The sequence below is a fragment of the Macrobrachium rosenbergii genome, chromosome 14, assembly GCF_040412425.1.
Source record: "Macrobrachium rosenbergii isolate ZJJX-2024 chromosome 14, ASM4041242v1, whole genome shotgun sequence".
NCBI lineage: Eukaryota > Metazoa > Arthropoda > Malacostraca > Decapoda > Palaemonidae > Macrobrachium > Macrobrachium rosenbergii.
Window position 1 is genome coordinate 14,685,303 of NC_089754.1, and position 24,068 is coordinate 14,709,370.

At 36.7% G+C, this 24,068-nt stretch overlaps 1 protein-coding gene across 10 annotated transcripts in view; it reads left to right on the forward strand.

Annotated features, from left to right (window-relative positions):
* Positions 1 to 24,068, forward strand: part of Drep2 (DNA fragmentation factor-related protein 2) — a 132,321-nt gene that overhangs the window by 13,972 nt on the left and 94,281 nt on the right. The window contains exon 1 of one of the 10 annotated variants that reach the window (XM_067115940.1): positions 19,650 to 20,030. The exons of the other annotated variants lie outside the window; for them this stretch is intronic. The gene's annotated coding sequence lies outside the window, so the exon portion shown is untranslated. Of the gene's footprint in view, positions 1 to 19,649; positions 20,031 to 24,068 lie in introns of those variants that run through there. 10 annotated transcript variants of the gene reach the window in all.

The window sequence follows — 24,068 nt, forward strand, 5'->3', positions numbered from 1 at the left end:
TACAAACGAGAGCTTTCGAGAACCTGCTCGATTTTCGTCCTTATCAGAATCGAGCAGGATCTCGAAAGCTCTCGTTTGTATATATATTATAAAATATATTTACACTTACACCACTGTGGAATTCTTCACCAGTTACATCTATTTCATCATCAATACATTCAGGGGTACATATACGCAATACTCTTAAAAACATGGATGTGAAAACTGATTTCCTTACTTCAATGCTTTGGTTAGAAAAAATGGCCGCCTACTTACTTACTTACTCACTTTTCGCTCCGGATTTCTTTAAATCTTCTGTCACTGGCCAACATGGATGATATTCTTTTCTAGTAGGCGGCCATTTTTTCTAACCAAAGCATTGAAGTAAAGAAATCAGTTTTCACATCCATGTTTTTAAGAGTATTGCGTATATGTACCCCTGAATGTATTGTTGATGAAATATATGTAATTGGTGAAGAATTCCACAGTGGTGTAAGTGTAAATATATATTATAAATATACATACAAACGAGAGCTTTTGAGAAGGACGAGAATCGAGCAGGTTCTCGAAAGCTTTCGTTTGTATGTATATTTCTAACCTGTATTGACACTTAGGCCTACACCACTGTTAAAGCCTACAGATGAATATATGGTAAATGTCTTTCTATGAGACTTTATTGAGCCGACCTTACAAATCTGCACTCAAAGAAATATTCTCACTGTTAGAGCCTAATCTTGCTGAGAATGTAAATATACTAAGATATTACTATTATAACTTAAAGTAAGCAAAAATTCCCTTGGGAAAAACATAAGCGGCCATTCATTTGCCAGCAAGGTGCTACAGAATAGAATACCGATATGTTTCAAAAGAGAAAAATGCCATTCCTTTTTCATGTGGCCCACGATCTTATATTCATACCGAATACATCAGGTTGTTTTCATACCTATTAAAACCTACAGTATTTGCTTTTGAATCAGCAATGGATCCTGTTTCTATTCTCCTTACCATTATCACTAACATGCCAAAAAGCTATTGACTTGCTAAACAGCATTGAACAAAATAGGAAGCTTATACGTAAAAATAAAAACATTGGTAAGAAAAGTTACACTTTTTTGTTAAGCTAATGTTTGGTAGAAAATAATACAAAGTTAATTCATAAAACCGTCAGGCTTTGGTTAGGCACGTGGAAGTAAAGGAACAGAAAATACCTTAAATTTTCAAGACGACAGTCCCTGATTTCGTTGCTTGACCAGAGAGAAAAACAGTGAGCTAACTGCTGCATAAACATTAATGGTCTATTTACAGTGAAAAAGCTGGTTTAGGGAGTTTCTACCTACAAACAGTTGGGATATCAGTAGATTCTAATTCAGTGCCAGCGTCAGTGCAATTCCGATGGCCTTTGCTGCGGTTTCTGTAGGCATAGAACTGCATCGGCCACCTTAAATGGAAAGCTTTGGACGTCTCTTCTTTGCTCCGTTTTCCCGTCTACTATAACCATCCATCCTTCAAGAGAAATGTCTATAGCTTCTCTTTCGGTGAAATCCCACGTTTTTCCCCTCTCTCTCTCTCTCTCTCTCTCTCTCTCTCTCTCTCTCTCTCTCTCTCTCTCTCTCTCTCTCTTTTATTGCACTTGGATTTAAAAAGGGCGCTAGGTTGACTCTGCTATGCAGTCTACAGGAGTTTAAATTGATAATTAAATAGCACACATCTATTTATTAATACGCCTACAACATACGCACACGCTAGCAAACACATACACACACATATATATGTATATATAATAATATATATATTTTTGTATATATATTTACACACACACATACCCAAACACACACACACGCACACATATATACAGTATATATATATGTATATATATATGTATATATATATATATATATATATATATATATATATATATATATATATATATATATATATATATACATAAAGAATATAATGCAAGAAAAATTACAATTGTTAACGGAATATTATTCCAATATAATGCCAGAGACCTACAGTTTTTAATTTATTAGTAGTAACTGTCCTTTTATCGGATGGTTATTCAAAATGTTCATATATAACATATATATATATATATATATATATATATATATATATATATATATATATATATATATATATATATAATCAGTAAGCTACAAACGTCCTTTAATATCCAATTCGCTGTAGAAATAATATATTTTCATATAACGTTACCGAAGGGGAATTTTTAGTTGATAATATACGCCGTCCCGTGGGCTCGAAGGTAGAGGTGGATATTAAAGGATAGTTCTGATTGTATATGAATCACGGTGATGTGATAAAAAGTCATATATATATATATATATATATATATATATATATATATATATATATATATATATATATATATATGCTATATATATATGTATATTATATGTGTGTGTGTGTATGTATAGTTCATTGCTCAAACTTTCAATGTTGCACTGCATCCCAATCATCATCTTGGTCAGAATTCGTGTCACTACTACTGTTACTGATTCACTTTGATGGCTAAAACAGTAAATGGTAAAAATATTCCTAACTGCTGCATTTTTCATTATTATTGATATCATTGTACTAATCAGTTTTCTTTCCAGGTACTGAGTTATAGTCTATATTAATGTACCTTTTATTCCACATTTTATTCTTGTCTGATGCACATAATTTGGGATATCTTGATAGTAATGATTTATATTTTCAGGTATTTTCTTGACTTTAACTATACATTTCATTCTTATTTTACGTCTGTTTATGCTCAATATTTTAACAAATTCCCCTGAGAAAACTAATCTTTGGTAAGAATAAGTTAGTGATACTAGTTTAGTCGTCATTTCTGGAAGGCAAACTTCTCTAGTATTTACTTGATAGGTTTGGTAAGACTCACTCTTGACATAATTCGTAATTTAACGCTTTTTGTGAAATTGCTTGCACGTCCGATTATTATTTCTGTTATTATTCAGGGGTTTCATTTTCTGTTTATTTTTCCTCTTCTTGAAAATTAAAATCTCTTTGTGATGGTTATTTCTTTTTTACAACTTCTTCCCGCCCGCCATATGCATCTATTGGTAAAGCTTTTTTGCTTTCCACAGCTTTTTTCATTTTACGGCCAGCTTTAAATTTTTCCTGAAGCATCTCTCATTCATTGATCAAATTCTACAGCTCTTTCCATTACAGTACTGTTTGAAAACCCTCTTTTATGTAAATTCAGTCAGTTATGCACAAAACCTCCCTTTTATTCTACAACTTTTTTTTTCGTTTATCGGCTAAATTCCCGCGTCTTCAACCCTCCTTCATTGTTAGTGCAATCTTTTCTATTTTCCATCAGTAGGTTTAAAACATTTCTGATTACAACGTGAAGTCCCAAAAATGTTATGCATAATGTGTTAAGTAATACGTTGTATGATCTGTTATAGAACCATAATGATCATTTTTGAAGTCTAGGAAAAATGACACTTCTAAATTTCTGTAATTAAGGGCATAAAAAATAGTGGCAGTATCTTTAGGAGCTGAAAGACAGAATAGACATAATATTTCTTTTTTTACTACTATCAAATATTATGATTGAAAAATTTTATGAATTTCACATTCTGAATTTGTACTATAGAGTCATGTTAAATTTATGTCCATATGAAATATATATATATATATATATATATATATATATATATATATATATATATATATATATATATATATATATATATATATATATATATATATATATATATAGTGGTACCACAGTCCACTGGTAGAGCAGTGAGTTCGCATTTGCTCGATCCCTAGTTCGATCGCGGCTTATATCCCACCAGTCGATCCAGCATTTAATTGAATGACACCCTTAGCAGTGGGTAAGAAATGGGTATGAGGGTAGCAACTTGCAGAGAACTGAAAGGAACTATCCAGCTTGTCCTTTCCTTTACAGAAAAAGGGAAAAGGCTTACGGTCGCTATCTGTGTATGTATGTATGTATATATATATATATATATATATATATATATATATATATATATATATATATATATATATATATAATTACAAACAGAACGTATGACTAGGAGAAAATATATAATTATGCATATATATGTGCATATATTTATATATATGTATATATATATATATATATGTATGCATACAATTTTATATGTATATATATATAAATATATATATATATATATATATATATATATATATATATATATATATATATATATATATATATATATATATATGTGTGTGTGTGTGTGTGTGTGTGTGTGTGTTTGCTAATACACTTTATATACATTGATGAGGGAATGATTCCAAATATTTCTTTTTAAAGAACTTGGAAAGCATCACGCCATCCTGCCAGAAGAACAGGCCTTAACTGCTTTCTACACACAAATATGGCACTTCTGGTGCCACCTGCTTCACTTTTTTTTTTTAACTTCGCTGGAATACTCTCTTCCTTTTGGCTGTCTTCGGTTTCCAGGATCTCTGTTTTTATATGAAACTAGCTGACCAACCCGGCACTTCCCGGGATAAGTCTGAATGACGACCGATACACTTTCTCTCTCTCTCTCCCTCTCTCACTTTTTCCCTCTTTCTCCTCCCTGACACCCACTCTACTCTCTCTCACTTCCTCTCCCTCTCACTCTTTCTTTCTCTTACTCTCTCTTTATCTCTCCAACCCTCCTTGTCTCTTTCCCTCTTCCTTCTCCCAAACATCCCCCTCTACTCTCACTTTCTCTCCTTCTCTCTCTCTCTCTCTCTCTTTCACTCTTTCTTTCTCTCATTCTCTCCCTCTTTCTCTCTCTCTCCCTGTCTCTTTCCCTCTTTCTTCTCCCTAACACCCCCTATACTCTCTCACTTCATCTCCCTCTCACTCTCTCTCTTTCATCCTCTTCCCAACCCCCACCCTCGTTTGGTGCTAGTGATGTCTTACCCCCACAGTATTATTTTCCAAATAGTAAGTCACATGTATACCAAAATTAGGTATGATAAATTTGTAAAATTACTAAGTCTACGGGCAGGACCAGCCCCGTTTCAGGGAAGCCCTTCCAACCTAAACCACTTTGGAGCTAGTGATGTCTTACCCCCACAGTGTTCTTTTCGAGATAGTAAATCATATGTATACCAAGTTTAGCTGAAATTGCTCAATGCGTTTCAGAGTTATGTTGGAACATAATATACACATTTATATATATATATATATATATATATATATATATATATATATATACATATATATATTTTATATATATATATATATATAGATAGAGTGCTCGAAGTGGAGGTTTCCTTTTCTTTAAAACGGTATTTATGATTCAGAACTTTTAATCGTCGTCGGAAGGTGCTGAGTTTGGCATCTTTCTCAAGCTGCATTTCAGCTTAGAATAAATCATATCGATATTCTTTTGTTTGGGTCAATATTTCCTAAGGCTGCTAGCCGAAGAAATTTAGTTGATGGTTATTTCCATCTTTATATCAACTTTATCAAAGATAAGGATGGCGTAATTAGCTGGGAAAATGGTAGCATTCCAGTTTATATATATACATATATGTATGTATATATATATATATATATATATATATATATATATATATATATATATATATATATATATATATATATATATATATATATATATATATATATATATATTTATATACATATATATGTATGTGTGTGTGCGTGCATGTACAGAATACAGTAATAATGAAAGACAAAATGAGAAATGATTAAGAAAGTACAGAATTTAAAATAATTTGGAACATTAAGGTTAAGCACGTCCCAGACAAATATTTGGTCAATTGACGTAAGTAAATCCCACTTTCAGAAATATATACAGCTGAGATGTCTATGGATGTGCCTTTTAGGGCTGAACTGAACACATAAGTAACTATTCATCATCACTTCCTGAGCCGCGTGTTCCAAAGTGCCTCACTTAAATACTGCTTTCAACTTAAGTCAAATAAACTTATTCCTTCTTTGCTGGAAATGAAAATTCAGATGCCCTTCTAAACTATGGAGCTTATTTCACAAGCTTTTTGTAGCATACTGTATGCTCACCAAGACTCCTAGTTTTCATAAGTTGTAAAGCTACAGAATTGCTGTTAATTCTGTAGTAGGCATCAGCTTTTATTTACAGACCGATTCTAAACGAAAGAATACAATCTTGGTGAACTAATGTCTTTATCTAAAACTCTCATCACTGAATATGTCAGCTTGGTGAGACTAAGAATGAAAAATAAACCAACAGGCCAATGCAGAAGTCATTTTCTTCTCTTTTGTTTCTCTGTTCTTTCAAGACCTATCAGTGGGGTGACCTGGCAACTAGTTATGTCAAACTGACGGAAAAGTGTACTGTTCAGATCGCATTTAAAGTTTGGTTTTAAATAACAGTTCCAGTAAAACTAGACAATGATCTGACTACTTTGAGGCAGTTGAGGTCTAGAAGACCTATATCCACGAATTCTGGGAAAGATAGAATATTCAAATGCTTGAGTTTGTCTTTGAAGTTTGTTTATATGATACTGACACAACTCTCTTAACATGGGTTACTTTGCATACTATTCCATGTTCCTGTATTCATTCCAAAATTCCTCATAGTAGGAGGGTTGATTTCATTCAGAAGACTTGGAACTTGGTCCTTTTTTTTATACAGTACCATTCCTTTAAACTTAAAAGCTGATGTGTCTAGGCAAAAGCATGAAAGAGAGGTATGGATTTGCACTCCGTCTCTCCTGAGATGGAGGCAATGAAGCTGAGGGAGATAATTTTGGTTCCTTTACCCTCTTTGAATGAAACCTAAGTTTCTACATTTAGGGTGGCCACTAATGTGGTGGATATTGCTGAAAAGTATTGCTATACTATTTGTACCTCCAGGAAAAACTCCCAAAGTGATGAATTTTGAACAGGCGCTCCAGACCTCGAGTACTTGCTCTTCCAGATACCGTTCTCCCATACTTATGATGTACTATGCAAACACAACTCTCTGACATTCATTTGGAGCCTTGGCAATACCAAACATGCTATGGCACGAACTGGCTCCTATTCAGTGTGTGATACAGATCTCTGTGTCATCAATTTGTTCTTTCTAAACTATGATGGACCTTTTAGTAGGAACTTTCGTTTATAAATCCATCAAAAAATTTTTCCTGGATAGTTGTTCCATGAAGAGTGAATCAGTGCTCCATCCTAAATAATAGTTCTTTAGCATCCGGTGCTATTAACTCCTCTCCAGTATGATCATCGGGGGGTACTGGTTTCCTTAACGAGTGCCAACAAATCTGCAGGAGTTGAGAATCTCACAAGAAAGAAATGGCATAATAACCTCATTAATAGCAATGTCTCCTCTTGTTTCCCCATGCGGTTCAGAATATACGATTGCCATTCATGATTTTTTTGTAATCTCATTGTGCGTCAATTAAACTCAAGAGATTTAATTCAATATGATTTTTTTTGAAGGCTGTTCTATAATTATCTTCCAAGAGAATACACAAATGTGTATAATACTAGCACTTGGAAGTAAGTTCCAATCATCTCTGAGCCAAGGTTTACCTGGTGATGGAAACTAAAAAACTGAAATTCTAGTTACATGGAAAAACGACTTGGCTGCCTTTGTTGCTGGGTTATGATTCAGGCTTTCGTGAGCAGTAATTGCAGGGATGTACTGGTACAATTACTATCACTAGTACTTTAAAAATTAGTATTAGTTTGCTTAAAAATGACTCGGTGGAAAAATAACTTCAATAGCAATGTCTATTTGTGGGACACAGACAATTTTTTCGTCTAAGTGTTGTACCAGCTTCCTCTTCCCTATTTTGATACTTATATTTGTCTCCACGCTGTGTTTAGTTTGGCAGAAAAATTATTCATAATCAGTAAAGGCACTTGCTTTGAAAGCGAACCTCCCTTGATATTTCATAGTGGCAAACAACTTGAGCTCATTAAACAGTTGACAAAAGTAATTCTTAATCATTTTTGTAACATCTGTGGCTATTTAAATGTCCATTACCTTGGCATTGCTAAAGAAATATATTGTCATAAACTAGAAACTAAAATATTATTACCAAGATCTTTATTAGTCCAGAGAATATTTTCTCAAGTCTTTGAGAAAGAAAGAAAATGAAATTTGAATCAGAATAAACAAAAAGTGTCTGGCAGTTGAATACAGAACTCTTGAACTATTGCTCAAAGCATGTGAAGAAGAAACAGATTGAACGAAGCCATTGATCATGCGAAGGAGTAAGGCGGACGAGAGAGTCACACCTTAGTAAACATAACCAGAGATGCACAAGGAACCTTATATTACAACGTAGCAGAGCAATTGCATAAATAGTAAAGAATACTCTCTTAGGGTTCAGTAAATGGATAGCTTGTCACTCTTCTCAAACGATCCTTGTGCCAAATCCTGTCTAATGCATTAAAGACATCAAGAGCAACATCAAAAGATTTCACTGTCCTGCAAGGAGGGTACCTGGCGATTACTGGGATCAAAGAAAAAGTCAAAAGAACGTCTGTTTTTGAAAAAGAGAGGGATAGAGGTGAATAAATTTGGCAAAATTTCTTTGATGGTGAAAGCCAAAGAAAAAGAATAATAACTCTAATCGTTGGGGTTGTCAGACATGCTGAAGCGTTCTGAACCAGTTAACTGTCCTCATATGGTTTACAAGTAGGAAAATTATCGTTAAACAAAGACTATGAAAAATCGCAAAGCCAGTTTATCTACGGATAGAAATCGTGCAGTAAAAATGAGTTAAAGTTGTGGACATTCGAGAAGATAAGTATCCTGCAGCCTTAAGAGCAAAAAGGTATAGCGAAGGCCTTAGATTGGTTTTGCACATCGCCGCTAAAAATTATGTAATCTTGAAATTAGTAAGTTTCTATGAAAAAAATGCTGCTTATTTTGAAAAATATGATGTCTTCAAAACTACCCTGATATCACTCAGTTACTATTTAGTCTGATGAATCAATTCTCGTAAACCTTTTTTTTCCAGAGCAGCCAGATTTTAATTGTTACAATACTCGTATTATTTCATGATGCACCAAATGTTTTTCTCAAGGAAATTCTATGGTGGAGTCTCAGGTGATAAGGAATTTGTACAGACTTATGTTATGATAAACTAACTGAAATTAGCCAAAAGAAACCTATTCGACCTAGAATACAGAACCAGACATCTCAATAAAGGGCCAGAGCATTCTCAGATCTGGTCAACTTTTGGAGCATGATGTTACAATACAGAGCCAGATCCCTCACAGAACCTGTTCAGTTCCTGAAGTATATCTCAGAATACATAACCAGATTATCAGAACAAAGGGATCTCAAACCTGGTCATATTTTGAGGTATGACCTCTGAATACAAGGCCAAATCCCTCTGAGAATTAGTCAGCGTTTTATATATGACCTCAAAACACTGAACTAGATCTCAGGATATACAGCTAAGTGCTAATTCACTTTCAGAATAGGTTTACTTTTGAAGTAAGTTCTCCAATACAGAGCCAGATCTCTGAAAACATGAGGAGTAAAACATTTCACATTAAGACTTTTGTGAAGGAAACTCTAAAAAGTCTATTTGCCTAATGTTTTAGAACTGTCTAAATCCCCTACCACCTACAGTTCACGAAAGGTACCTGGTGGTGATGTCATCCCCTGCAAGTGCCATTAAAATTCAAATTACTTTGCGTCATCTCTTGCGTTAAGAAGACAATAGTTCATTATACAAAGAGAGAGAGAGAGAGAGAGAGAGAGAGAGAGAGAGAGAGAGAGAGAGAGAGAGAGAGAGAGATCTGGTATGGAGTAGTAGCCAAATACATTAAGGTGAAATTTGCCCTGCAGCAAGGAAGTACGGTAACATTAGTGACTACTGTCATCCTATAGTGTCGTTTTGCTCCTAAAGCTGAAGATAAAACTAGTACTTTCATCGCTGACGATGGTCTGGTTAATGACATGAGTCTTTCAGAAATGAATTCGCTGCGTTTTGTTCTCAATCCGAATGGAGAAGTGACCCTCTCTGTTAGTAGTAACACGTTTCTTAATGCTATAAAAACAAACCCAGATTGTTCTTGAAAAAATCTACGGGAATTCCTATACACTTTAAATATTTTGGGCTCACGGGCAAAGCAGGGAACCGAGACTGGGGTAAAGAAGCATAGCATTATAACCCTCACCAGGCTCACCTTATGACAATCCCAAGGACGTCTTACTTTTGCATCTCGGACTTGCACATTTACAAAGAGTTTAACGTGAAACTACACGAAGATATGCGGTTACTATCTTTAAACAGAGTATAGTTGTCAAATAGGACCTATCCGGAGATTTGCAAGCACATTCCACACAAGGTATTTTTACCTCACACATCACCAGATTATATGGATTCTTCTACCACGATCGAGTTCCTCGTTGGATGAGTTGGTAGAGTTGTCGGCTAGTACTCTGCTAGGCCAGAGTTCGAGTCTCCGACCGGCCAATGAAGAATTAGAGGAATTTATTTCTGGTGACAGAAATTCATTTCTCGGTATAATGTGGTTCGGATCCCACAATAAGCTGTAGGCCCCATTGCTAGGTAACCAATTGGTTCGTAGCCACGTAAAATAAGTCTAATCCTTCAGGCCAGCCCTAGGAGAGCTGTTAATCAGCTCAGTGGTCTGGTTAAACTAAGGTATACTTAACTTCTTTCTACCACGATCGAGAGAGCCTAAAAACCTCCATTATGATAACAAGAATATCATGCGGTTAATATTCCACGAGAAAACAAGCCGACAGTAGCTATGTAACCTCGAACAGCTGGATGACCCTGAGATAATGAGCAGAACGGAAATACTTATGTCACGTGACTTGGTCGGTAAAATGTTTTACAAAGACATCTCGCACTTGCCAGGACTTGAAATGATCCTTTTATCTTTTGCTTCACTTGCGTTTTAACAATCTTTCTTTTCCTTCTTTAGAGCCACTGCACGAGAGACCACAGTTGAAGGACAATCTGACGCTCAGACACGACCAAAATTGAATGCAAGCTCTTATTGAAAGGTCACCGCTTGCAAACGGCAATGGGTTCTAATGACGCACAGTAATCACAGTGATGAATGAGAGAATGAATGAAATCTAGATGAAATAAACTTCATTTCGAAAGACCCATTTGAAAGCTTTGCGTAAAGGTACACGTCTCGAATTTCACCAGTTGTTAGCTTCTTTGAATAAAGATAATCAGACTTTCTAACAACGCGCTCTCATTCATTTTTTGTGAATACTGGGCCTCATTAGAACCCATTGCTCTTTGCACAACGGTGACCTTTCAGTCAGAGCTGGAAATCAGTTTTGGTCGCGTCCTAACGTCAAGTTGTCTTCTAAGTCTCATCCTCTTGCAGTGACTATAAAGAGAGGAAGGAAAGATTGATACAATACAAATGAAACCAAAGAAATGGGGAATTTCAAGTCCGGGCAGGCACGAGATCTCTCCGTAAAACATTTTACCGACCATGTCACGTGACTGAGGCACTTAAGAGTTGTAGCCACAACGTAAAGGGACAAACTCGGACGGCAAGTTCTGCTTAATATCATCGTTTCTCTTGGGGTTATCTAGCAACTGTCGGCCTGTTTTCTCATGGTATATTAACAACTGCATGGCATTCTGTTTATCGGAATGGAAGTGTTCGAATTCTCCCGATCGTGATAGAACGAACGTCTTCATCATCTTTCACAACCTTTAAAACACTGGTCAGGATCAAGATGATGTTAGTAACGACAGGATCAGCAGTGGAAAAAATATAGCGACAGCAATGATTATCTGTAAAATGTTGTTGAAGATAATGATTTTAGTAACGAAGGTATCTCTGTTCACAACATCACAACAAGAGCAATCGTAACAACAGTAATTATGATGGTACTGAGTTTCATGGTAATGACAGTACTAAGAGGCACAACAATAGTAGACGCCCTGATTTAGGTCCTACAACCGCATGAAGACGTGATGAGAAATGATTTTCTGCCAGGCCTCCCTTCCACCAAGGTGACATCATCAGGAATTTTATCGATCTGCCAACTAGGCAGAGACGAGAACTGCCAACTCAGTGAAAACAGCAGACCAGAGACGCAGAAACTCTCGCTGTCTAACTGGCCGGTTGCTCGTCCACAGCAGCGATCTGAGAGAAACAAAAAAACTCGGAGGACAATATCGATCGAATGACGCTGACGAAAATGAAATTGACTGAAGAAGTCCCAGGTTTATGTAGCTGGCAGCGGAATAAAAAACAAGTGAAACATGCGCCGAAGTTTCTTAGGCGCAATCGAGTTTTCTGTACAGCGTAAACGGCCCATGGAACTTTCAGCAACGGCCCGGTGGTGGTCTGTGTTGTTGGCACCTATAGCTGTGTCAGACGCACGATCATGGCTAACTTTAACCTTAAATAAAATAAAACTACTGAGGCTACAGGGCTGCAATTTGGTATGTTTGATGATTGTAGGGTGGATGATCAATATACCAATTTGCAGCCCTCTAGCCTCAGTAATTTTTAAGATCTGAGGGCGGACAGACAAATAGACATCTCACTAGTTTTCTTTTACAGAAAACTAAAAACTGTAAGAAAAGTCACCTCAAGATCCAGAGAAATTATTAAAAATAGCCATTTGTTAACACAAGCAATGACAGTAAGAGAAGCAGATGAGAAGAGGTGCCCATAAAATTAGATAAACGCATCTCCAAAAAGACCAGTTGTATTCTGAACCATTATGGGCAGGACATGAAGCATTATATTCGATCCCGCTGCCTGACCTATCAGAGGGGACCTCGGTCAGGCATTCACTCATCATCATGCAAGTATTCACACAGTTGAAAATATGTATGTTTATAGCATAGGCAGCTCTAAATCTGAAGAGAATAGAACATGATGCAAACGGATGTTAAGGAGGAACAATGTAAAATAAAATTCAAAACAAAAATGTTTCCCATTCTCGAAGAAAAAACTCGATTGAAATTCTAATTTCCTGCCGTGTAACAAATTATCAAAGCAATGCAGCGAAGAATGCTGTTGGTATGTGAAACCTGTTTTGCAGATATTACTTTGGGCATTGACCTCAAGAGCTTCTTAATTGCATTGCTTTTCCATCTCTGGTCCTCCTTCTAATACGTCAGGCTTCACAATTCCAAACTCCCAGGGAAAGTCACGAACTGGTTTGATCAATATTTCGTATTATTTACCTCTAGATTGCAGAATTTTTTTCCGTCTTCTGTTTTTCTTGAATAACTCTTTCAAGAAGAGGGTCTGTCATCACAGTGGTGACTCACTAATAAACATTTTCTTGGGGAGGAGGCTTGTTTTGGACAGATTTGCTGGGGGACCTGGCTTGTTTTGGACAGACTTGCTGTGGGACCAGGCTTTTTTTTGGACAGACTTGTTGACTTGCTGGAGGACCAGGCTTGTTTTGGACAGACTTGTTTTGGACAGGCTTGCTTTGGGGACCAGGCTTGTTTTGGACAGACTTGCTGTGGGACCAGGCTTGTTTTGGACAGACTTTTGGGACCAGGCTTGTTTTGGACAGACTTGCTGTGGGACCAGGCTTGTTTTGGACAGACTTGCTGTGGGACCAGACTTGTTTTGGACAGACTTGCTGTGGGACCAGGTTTGTTTTGGACAGACTTGCTGTGAGGACCAGGCTTGTTTTGGACAGACTTGCTGGAGGCCCAGGCTTGTTTTGGACAGACTTGCTGTGGGACCAGGCTTGTTTTGGACAGACTTGCTGTGGGACCAGACTTGTTTTGGACAGGCTTGCTTTGGCACCAGCTTTGTTTTGGACAGGCTTGCTTTGGGAGACCAGGCTTGCTTTTGGACAGGCTTGTTTTGGGACCAGGTTTGTTTTGGACAGACTTGCTTGGGGGACCAGGCTCATTTTGGACAGACTTGCTGTGGGACCAGGCTTGTTTTGGACAGACTTGCTGGGAGACCAGGCTCATTTTGGACAGACTTGCTTTGGGACCAGGCTTGTTTTGGACAGACTTGCTGGGAGACCAGGCTCATTTTGGACAGCCCTGCTAGACTCGGTCTCTACACGCACACACAACATGTCCTCTCCATCTCACATAGTTTGTTGTTATGAGTGGTATGAAAAGAACATCTCTCGTTACAGCAGACTTTAGATGTGCTTTCTAGATTATGCATTTGTTTAGTGTCTATGGAATGGGATATTTCTTGTCAATCATAATCTTTCCTGAAAGTGCCATTTTCTTTTCCCACTCGGGGAAACGTTGCCCAAAATAAACGAAAAGATCATAGGCCTCGGACACAAGAGCTGCCATGGCATTGGCAAGCATCAAGCTCTTTGATTTTCCATTACATTGGGTATGACCTATATTTATATGAAATTCTGGGGTAGCCCTGTTTTGCGAAGGTTGTCGCGTCTACTAAAAACTGGATGTATTATCATCCTTTATTTGCTTTCTGCTTGATTTTTTCGTTTATAAACTCTTCGGTGTTCTGCAGTTTTATATCAAAGAGAGAAGGTTTTCTGTTCTCTGCATACCAACTACCTAAACACCTTAGGAATAATTGCATTTTGATTGTAAAGTTTTCTTCATTTGGATCTTGGGCTTTGTAGTGACAAGTGTATTCAGAAAGTTGAAGAAATAGAGAAATTAAGGGGGCATTGTTGTATTACAATTACATAAAAATCAGGTAAAAAAGTGACCTACATATATGTATGTATGTATATATATATATATATATATATATATATATATATATATATATATATATATATATATATATATATATATATATATATATATATATATAGAGAGAGAGAGAGAGAGAGAGGTATGCCCTGAGTAGGAGCACCATTATTTTTTAAGCACGGAGCATTCACTAGCTGAGTTGACTGGCCCCACGCAATAGGGGTTGCATGCCGACTATTTCTCACGCCCATTGATGGCCACATCATCGAAACTATACGTGCCAAACACTGCCATATCAAGCTGATAGTGAAACTAGAGGTAAATTTTATTTGTATATATATATATAATATTTTATTTATATATATATATATATATATATATATATATATATATATATATATATATATAATATATATATATTAGTGCACCCTTACCATAAAAAAATTAAGGTCATATAAAAGAGGGAAATCCCGACCCTTGGTACTTTAATTTTGCATACTTATACGGGGGTTAATGGTGCTGCAGGGACAACCACTATTTAAATGTAGAGCTTATTACCCGTAGACTCTTTTCGTTTCCAATGCCACATTAGGTACTTTATTATAATTACTTATATTGCATATATTCCAATATAGAATGTAACGTAGCTGATGTTGAAACTAAAAACATTTTATAAAAAAATCTTCTTACAAAGTAGTATGAAAGTCTTCAAGCATAACTGTAACTCTTTTAGGCCCAATGGAAAATAGTAAAAAGTGGTCGGTAAATGTTCAGTCTAAAGTTGCTTGAATTAGTGTGCTTTTATGGAGCAATCAGTTGGCAGTTACAGATAAGAACAGTTTTACTTCAACTACTTTATGCATGCTAGAAATATCCCAGCTGCCGATGGAAGGCATAATGCATCATTTTCAGCATTGATTCAGTAAGTAGTACTACTCCTATGTCGGCGTTACCAGTTACCATTGTGCCTTACCTAGCACAAGATGTAAGAAGATATGTGCGTTATTCCTTAGTCACACATTTGCGATTCAAGGACGCACAGTGCGTAACTGCCGAAAATTTGCTAATCATGACGTAATTATGATGTAATTACGACCAAATTGCCATGAATTGTTACCATGTTGCCGAGTTTGTTGTTGTGCACAAAATGATGGTGGATCTTTTAGACTGTCTTAAACATACGCGGTCCGGTCGCACCAGCTGTTATTTGTCGTCATGTCATTGGGCACTACGCAACACTGACGCAATGGCATTGTCATTTGTTGTGATTAGATTGCGTAAGTCGTAATTCGCAATTGCGACATGCATCATCCAATAAAACATCCACCATCACTTGGTGCATCGCCAAACTTGGCGATGCGGTAACGATTCACGGCGATTGTTGGCGATTCGGTCGTAATTACAGCGTAATGACGTTGTAATTAGCAAAATTTCGCCAGTTACGCAGTACGTGTCCTTGAATCGCAAATGTGTGACCCAGCCACTGACAATTTTTTTTTCTGGTGGTCCCAAGCACGCGAATGGTGACGATCACCAAAATCAGCCATTACGACATGCACGCCCTTGAATCACAAATGTGTGACTGAGCCATTACTACGCAGGCTACCAGGAGGATAGCTGTACTCAGTGACGTCACATGGCTCGGTTGGGGGCTAGCGTTTATATGACTTACTGGCGTCTCTTTGAGTTCACAGCATTGTTTTTGTTAATATCATAATTATTTTCTCATAAAATTACATATAAAATACAAACTGAACATTGGAAATGGAAACCAAAAGAAAAGGCACCTAAGAAAATAACACAAACTTTATTTATATTTCATTTAACACTCCCTTATTACTGCTTTAATTCTATCAAATGCTTATCAAAAATTACAGAACTATTTTTTTCATTTTTTATTATCTTTACTTCACAGTGTTTGTTTCCCTTTTGAGTTTAATATTTTCACTCTGAAATAAGTCCAGCATCTAAAAAAAAATAACTAATTATATCCTCCGGAGCATCAACATTTTTGTTCTTGAAATATCGAGAAGACTGGATACAGCCATGACTCCTGGCTTCGATGTTTATATATATATAGTTTTGAATAACTCTTATATATATATATATATATATATATATATATAAATATATATATATATATATATATATATAGTATGTATATATATACATATATATATATATATATATATATATATATATATATATATATATATATATATAGTGTATTTTATCGTTATGATGTTCCTTACAACAAAAATTGCAAAAGGCCTATTCATATGAATGAAAAAATTGGAGTATGCTTCCTCTCTCTCTCTCTCTCTCTCTCTCTCTCTCTCTCTCTCTCTCTCTCTCTCTCTCTATATATATATATATATATATATATATATATATATATATATATATATATATATATATATATATAATTAACTATAATTTTCATCTTCCTAACCCCATGATAATAAGCTTATTTATGTGCAAGAAATCTCTCTCTCTCTCTCTCTCTCTCTCTCTCTCTCTCTCTCTCTCTCTCTCTCTCTCTCATAATCTTCCCCTTCTTTTACCAAATAAATAACTGGATATTTCATACACATGAAAACAATTCTAATAAAATTTTGTCCTCTCTCTCGCTTTCGTGGTGAATAGCATTTTCTCTTTGCGGTTATTCTCAACAAACATAGGTCTAGGCCTAATTGCAATTTTGTCAGTCTTAACCAGTGAACATGGTTTATTTGCACAAGGAATCAAATGGAAGATATTACATGCTGTATACGCTCTTTAATTGCTAGAATTATCCTTATAAACCCATGGTTCATTCAGTTATGCAAAAAGCTCGTCTCTGTCTGTCTCTATTTCTCTCAAAATAACTGTTCCCTTCCTTTGCTCGACAAATAATAGGCCCATTTCATACAAATGAAAACAATTTCAATAAAATGTTCGTGTCTCTGTCCCTCTCTCGTGTTGACTAGTATACCCACTTTGCAGTTATCTTAACTACACATAGGTCTAGGCCTAATTTCAATCTTATCACTCTTAACCACCCAAATATGGTTTACTTGCATTAGGAATCGGACGGAAGATATATTTATGCACTTCAATTGATAGAAGTATTCATATAAGCCTATGGTTAATATATTTCTCCACAACTTTAAATGTAACAGGTGGACTAAACCAAACTAGAGTCAAGAAGTTAAATACCTGGCTCAACAGTGGCATTATCATGCAGAGGTAAATGTTGGTTCGGTATGGCGTCATCCTTCATTTTTTCATGCATTTGCAGGGTAGTAGTTAAGCAATTCATGCCTGAGGTTTCTTGCATAATCGCTTTGTTGAAAATGAACCGAACACACTCTTGCATTTTTGGTGTTTATATGGTTAGTTGTTCTGCAGATGCTCAGCCACTTCCTACACATTTCGGGATCTTTAGGGAAACGATAGAAACTAACCTTATCACTTCCAACATTGTCCCTTTCTGTGTTATAGCATCCATAAATAGCACATATTACCATAGCAATAAAGTATTCTCTGCTGGCCCCGCGTTCGGTTCTTCGACCGGCCAATGAAGAATTAGAGGAATTTATTTATGGTGATAGAAATTCAATGATCGCCATAATGTGGTTTGGATTCCACAGTAAGCTGTAGGTCCCGTTGCTAGGCAACCAGTTGTTTCTTAGCCACGTAAAATAAATCTAATCATTCGTGCCAGCCCTAGGAGAGCTGTTAATCAGCTCAGTGGTCTGGTTAAACTAAGGTATACTTAACTTAACTAACCCCAAAAACCTCAAGTATTGTCACAAATTTGTGATAACTCCCACCTAGTTATTGCCACATGCAAGGGGATAGAGGTACTGGCTTGCACAGCGGCTACCGATGAGGGCACCATGTGACGCCGTGCGCGAGCGAGTTGAAAAATCGACCTCTGCGTAACTTACCTTATCTTCTTACACCTTGCCCCGCCCTTTCAAGACGTAGACCAATATGCGAAGCTGGGACCTGGTGATCGTTTTACGCATTACCCTGGGTTTAATGAAAATGAATTATGGAATATAAGCCAAGTTCAGCAATGTATTTCAAATAAAATGATAGATAACGTAATGTTTCTAGGATCACAGGGGAACCTGAATTCTTTGGCCCCGCAGTCCCTGCTAAACTCAATGATTAGGCCTACGCTAACCTGCCCATAATGTTTTCTCAATTCACATAACTATATTAGGATATTTTTCTTAATTTGTACTATTTATAGATACACCTATTAAAATGGTATTTTTGCATCACTGTATACATCAACAATTTTCTTAATGCTTTCATAAAATCCAAATTTTAGTAAGGAGTCTTCGCATATCCTTCCCGCCAAAAGTTTAAAGCGCTGAGGGAAACTTGTTTTATGACTACCCAGCTTCATAGGCCTACCGTTTCTTTCTTACCTGTGACACAGTTTCTGTCTCTATTTCCGAAGACAAGGTATGTTATGAAGGTTATAACTGAGACCAACAGGACCCAGTTAATTAAGAAAAAGGACGATTGAATTATTCAAAGTTAAATATCACTGGTAACAGCCTTCAACTTAAGTTCTTTATGTCAAGATAACCAGGCCTCTAGTTAAATAGTTGCATGATATTGCATCATGCCAGTCGACTATTATTGTTGATCTTATTCTTAGGATTATCAATATTTTTATTACTATTATTCCAAAAACAAATAACCCAAAAATTGTTAATTATCAAGGGATAAACTTTGAGTATTACTTTTGGCATTTGCAATACTGGAGTCTTAATGGTGTGCTCCAAAGTCTCCTTGATATGCTTAGTTCATAAACATGTAAAAATCATCGTAAAATCTATCGGAAATTTACAGTTACCGACATATTTACCGACGAATGTTGTTACCTGCTTGGACTTTTTCTAAGTTTTTTGCTTATGTTTAGATGGTCACCGAGTGGAATCACAATCAGATTTTTCTTGTTCTATAGCATTGTGGGTAAGGATGGCTAATTATGTATATTTTCACCAGGAAAAGCAGGCATGTGGACAATGCTGAACGCTGACTGGTTCTTTTGTTCCAAGTTTCGCAAATTAAGTGGGATTTTGGAAGTCCAGGCGTTGCTTGATAGAGTCGGCTTCAGTTCGTGCTCACTCTTCCTTTGGTGTAGACGTATGACTCTTGTTCCTAGGTTTTTTTTTTTGTGTGTGTTTCGAACGTTTCAGACATACATTCCGGTGGCATATTAGCAGTTGAAGGATAATGGCTCTTATATCCTACAATCATGGGGAACTATAGTGGGAACCGGGTCTGGGTGGGAGAAAATATAAATAGAGTGAAATCACAAAGATTTAGACTAATATCCCCATGACTGCCTACTTCTGCAAGCTCTGATTCTGATTAAGGTAAGGTTGATTCAACGTTTGGTCGTTTAGTAAATTTTAATGTAAACCATAATCGTATTCTGGAGTGGAAAATAGGATTTTCTTGTATTAGTGTGCGTTTTGAATGTTTTAGACGTTCATTGCGATGATGAAGTAGTAGGTTAGGCATAGTTTTAGAGGTACTGGCTCTCCTCTCTCCTACAATTGTAGGGACTTCAGAGGGGAACCGGGTTTTTGGTTTGGGAAAAATAATAAATATTGAAATAGAAGGATATACTCGAATAGTGAAATACAAGGATATATTCTAACACCCCCCAAATAGTGAAATATAGGGATATATTCTAACACCCCCATAATACATCTTTAAGTTCTAGTTGTGATCAAGGTGAGGTTTATTGAGGTTTTTAAAGTGACATCTCGCCGGTAAGCAAAAACCTGCTAACCTAGGCTATGTCAGTTGTAGGCCAAGTGAGAACCTGGCACCTTAGGTTAGGTGAGGTGAGCGTATGTTAGGTCGTAACCATATTATTTATTCCATTTTACACATCCCTACGCTCTAATTTTTTTTTAATCTGGCGAGAATGCAATTAAAAGTAGACTGTACCTTGACGACGATTGGCTGAATGTAACGTGTCCCAACAACATCGTTCTGTTTCAAATAAGTGATTCGGATGAAGGCTTATCTGATCACCTAAATTTCTCCCACAGAAGATGCCATATGTGTTAGAAATGTGATCGAATTGAGATAATGTAAAAAAAAAAAAAGTGTTCGTAAGTCGAAAATTTGATAGCACGGTGGCCAAAGTCAGTGTCTTGAAATGCGTTTTGGACGCACAGTTTTTCATGCAGAATTTTTTATGTGTTTTCGTATATTTTAACTGAAAATGGAACAAACCACATTAAATAATAGAAGGAACATGTTAACATTTTCTAATCTAAAGACTGGATTTCACCTTAAAACTTGGAATAGATAAAAATTACTGTATGTGAAACTCCATGAGGTGAAACGAGCTGCCACCAATATATACATCCTATAACAAGAGAACAGTAGTTTCCTGGGTTTGGGGTCCTTTCAAAACACAGTAAGCACTTGATAGCAGCGTTTTATTACTTTGGTTTCCTTTTTAAGGTTATATCTGCATTTCATTAGTTCTGTGGCTCTTTTCGTAGGTGCGCAAAATAAAAGCGCATATTATTCCTAATCACTCTTCTTGATGATATTTGAAAGCAAGATGGAATAAGTAAGTATTGCTCACAGGTAAAAAATGTAGGTCAGTGGTGCACCGGCCATTTGCATAAAAATAAATTAGATTTAAAAAAATAGGGTTAGCATACATATAACACAGAATTAGTACATAAAATGCACTAATGAATAACTTTTCACAAAGACACACATATGCGTGCGTGCGTGCGTGTATGCTCGTTTTCCACGGATAAGGCAAAAGCACGACAACATAATGCCTAGCAAGTATCCCAAACTAATTTATATATATATATAATATATATATATATATATATATATATATATATATATATATTATATATATATGATATATATATATATATTATATATATATATATATATATATATATATATATATATATATATATATATATATATATATATAAAATATGCTCGTCGAATCGAATTCAGATACATTTATAAGAGCTGAAATGGTCTCATTAAACATAGGGGAGTTCGAGGAGGAAGTACTGTAGGTAGACGGATTGAAGAGGGTATTTTGCTCCCCCGGGACAAGCAGATTGAGGATGGGGTCTTGCCTTAAATGACTGTTGAGTAACCAACAAAAAATAAAGTTAGACCAGTGCTGAACTCTAGAGAGCTGAACAGGTTTGTACATTGTCATAATGTAGCTGTTGTAGATTTGAAGTCGGCATATATGCAAAGTAGAGTGGCCAAGAAGCTTTGGTGTTATCAACTTGCAAATTGTAAAGGGCGGACTTACTGTTAAAAACAAGGTTGGGTTTTGGGTTGAATTCTGCTCCTCGAATTATGGGAAGAATTTTAAAAAGTGTTTTAGGGAGGAGTAAGGACATAAAAGACTCATAATAAGTCCTTACATTGATGACATTTTGGTTGATGAAACTCAGGTGCCAACTTCTGAGTTGGTGACGTACTTAAAACTGAATGGATTGATTGCTAAACCACCAGAGAATTTGGCTGGGAGTGCTGCTTTGGGTCTTAAGATAAGTGAGAAAGATGGTGTTCGGAAAGTAATGCCATCCCAGTGATTTCAGAAAAGATATCAAGGTAGTTTTTGCAAGAAAAGGTACCCCATTGCCAGTTCCGAGTAGCTTTGGCTATGTGAAGAGAAGATGATGGGTTAATGTAGACAAAGATGTGTTCATGTTCAAAGAGGTTGTCTGGAAGGTAAACGAAGATGATCCAGTGCAAGGGCAGTGGCATGCTTCTCAGTCTGAGGATGGGGTTCTTTGGTGCAATGCGAGTAGTTTAGCATTAAGAGTTGTGTTGGAGGTTGTTGGTCTTGTGGTTGAGGATGCAGCTTGGTTGCGACAGAAATATGACAGCAATCACATTAATGTGGCTGAGTTGGAAGCTGTAGTATAGGGCATCAATCTTGACCTGCAGTGGGGACTAGAGAAATTAGAGATTAAGACTGATTCTGCTACAGTTCTCCGGTGGATGAAATCTGTTATCACAGAGAATAAGAGGGTGCGTACAAAGGGAGTAGGAGAGATGATAATAAAGTGATGACTGCGCATTGTGAGGGAGCTTATTGAAGAACTTGGTTTAGAATTGAGGGTGGCACTAGTAAGTATGGTGAAGAACAAGGCTGATTCCTTGCCCCGGGTCAAAAAGAGCTAGCTTTTGAATGAACTAAAGAACCAAGTGAGGGGTGAGGAGATGTGTTGTATGAACACTGTTGATTTGAGAGAGGGGCACAGCAGGCATCATATGGGTGTAGATAAGACTACATTTTTAGCACAGAGACTAGACTCCAAAATTGCTAAACAAATTATGAAACATATTGTGGAAAGCTGTTTGCAGTGTCAATCAATTGATCCTGCTCCAGTGGTGCACGAGGCAGGTAGTGTGAGCATGGACAGAGATTGGAAGAGACTTGCCATGGAAGTCATACATTATAGGAATGCACAATATATTTGCCAATAATTGGATGCAGTCCTAGCTGATTTGCAGTGTGGAGAGGTTTGAAGAGAGAGAGAGAGTGCAGAGAAAGTAGCAGATATATTGAATATGACTTTACTGGAACTGGGTCCTGTAGATGAGATTCTTATGGATAACAGCACAGTGTTCAGACTGGAAGTCCTAAAGACGATATTGGATGGATGGAATATACAGAGGCATTTTCACGCCGCCTATCAAGCAAGTGGGAATGGTATTGTGGAGAGGCGCCACAGAACCATCAAAACTATCTTTGAGAGGGGAGACATAAGTCTAGTAGAAGCTGTGTTCTGGTATAATATGACATCCAGAAAAGGGTTAGATGAGAATAGTGTTCCTCAAAGGGCTATCTACAAATATGATTGGAGACACAGTGAAAGTGCCAGTTACTGTTCCTGAGGACGTTGCTCCTGTTCAGGTGAGAGAAGAAGTGTGGGCCAAGCCTCCCCATGCACGATGCACTACTCAGTGGAAGAAGGGGACCGTAACTGGAATTAATTCTAAATACAATGTGTCTGTGGATGGTATGCCACGTCATGTGTTAGACTTGCTTGGGGTTGAGCTGCCGAGTTCCTCAGGGGAGTCTAGTGAGGAAGAGGTGAGTGAAGAGAGGGATGATGATAACAGGAGGTATCCCAGGAGAAAAAGACGTGCTCCTGCCAGGATGAGGGACTATAAGTTGGAGTGCCTGGAGGAGGAACTTTGAATTGGAGTAGATTTCTTCTGATAGTACTGTACGTAGATTGTTATTGTTGTTTGCTTTTTTTTGTTTTTCGTTTGAAGTTGTAGTTGTTTCACTGCAATGAGTAAGAAAAATTTTTGTTTCTAGTTTTTAATCTTAAGATCATGGGGGCATGTGATCTTGGGGAATGGGAGGGGTTTGAAAAGGCGAG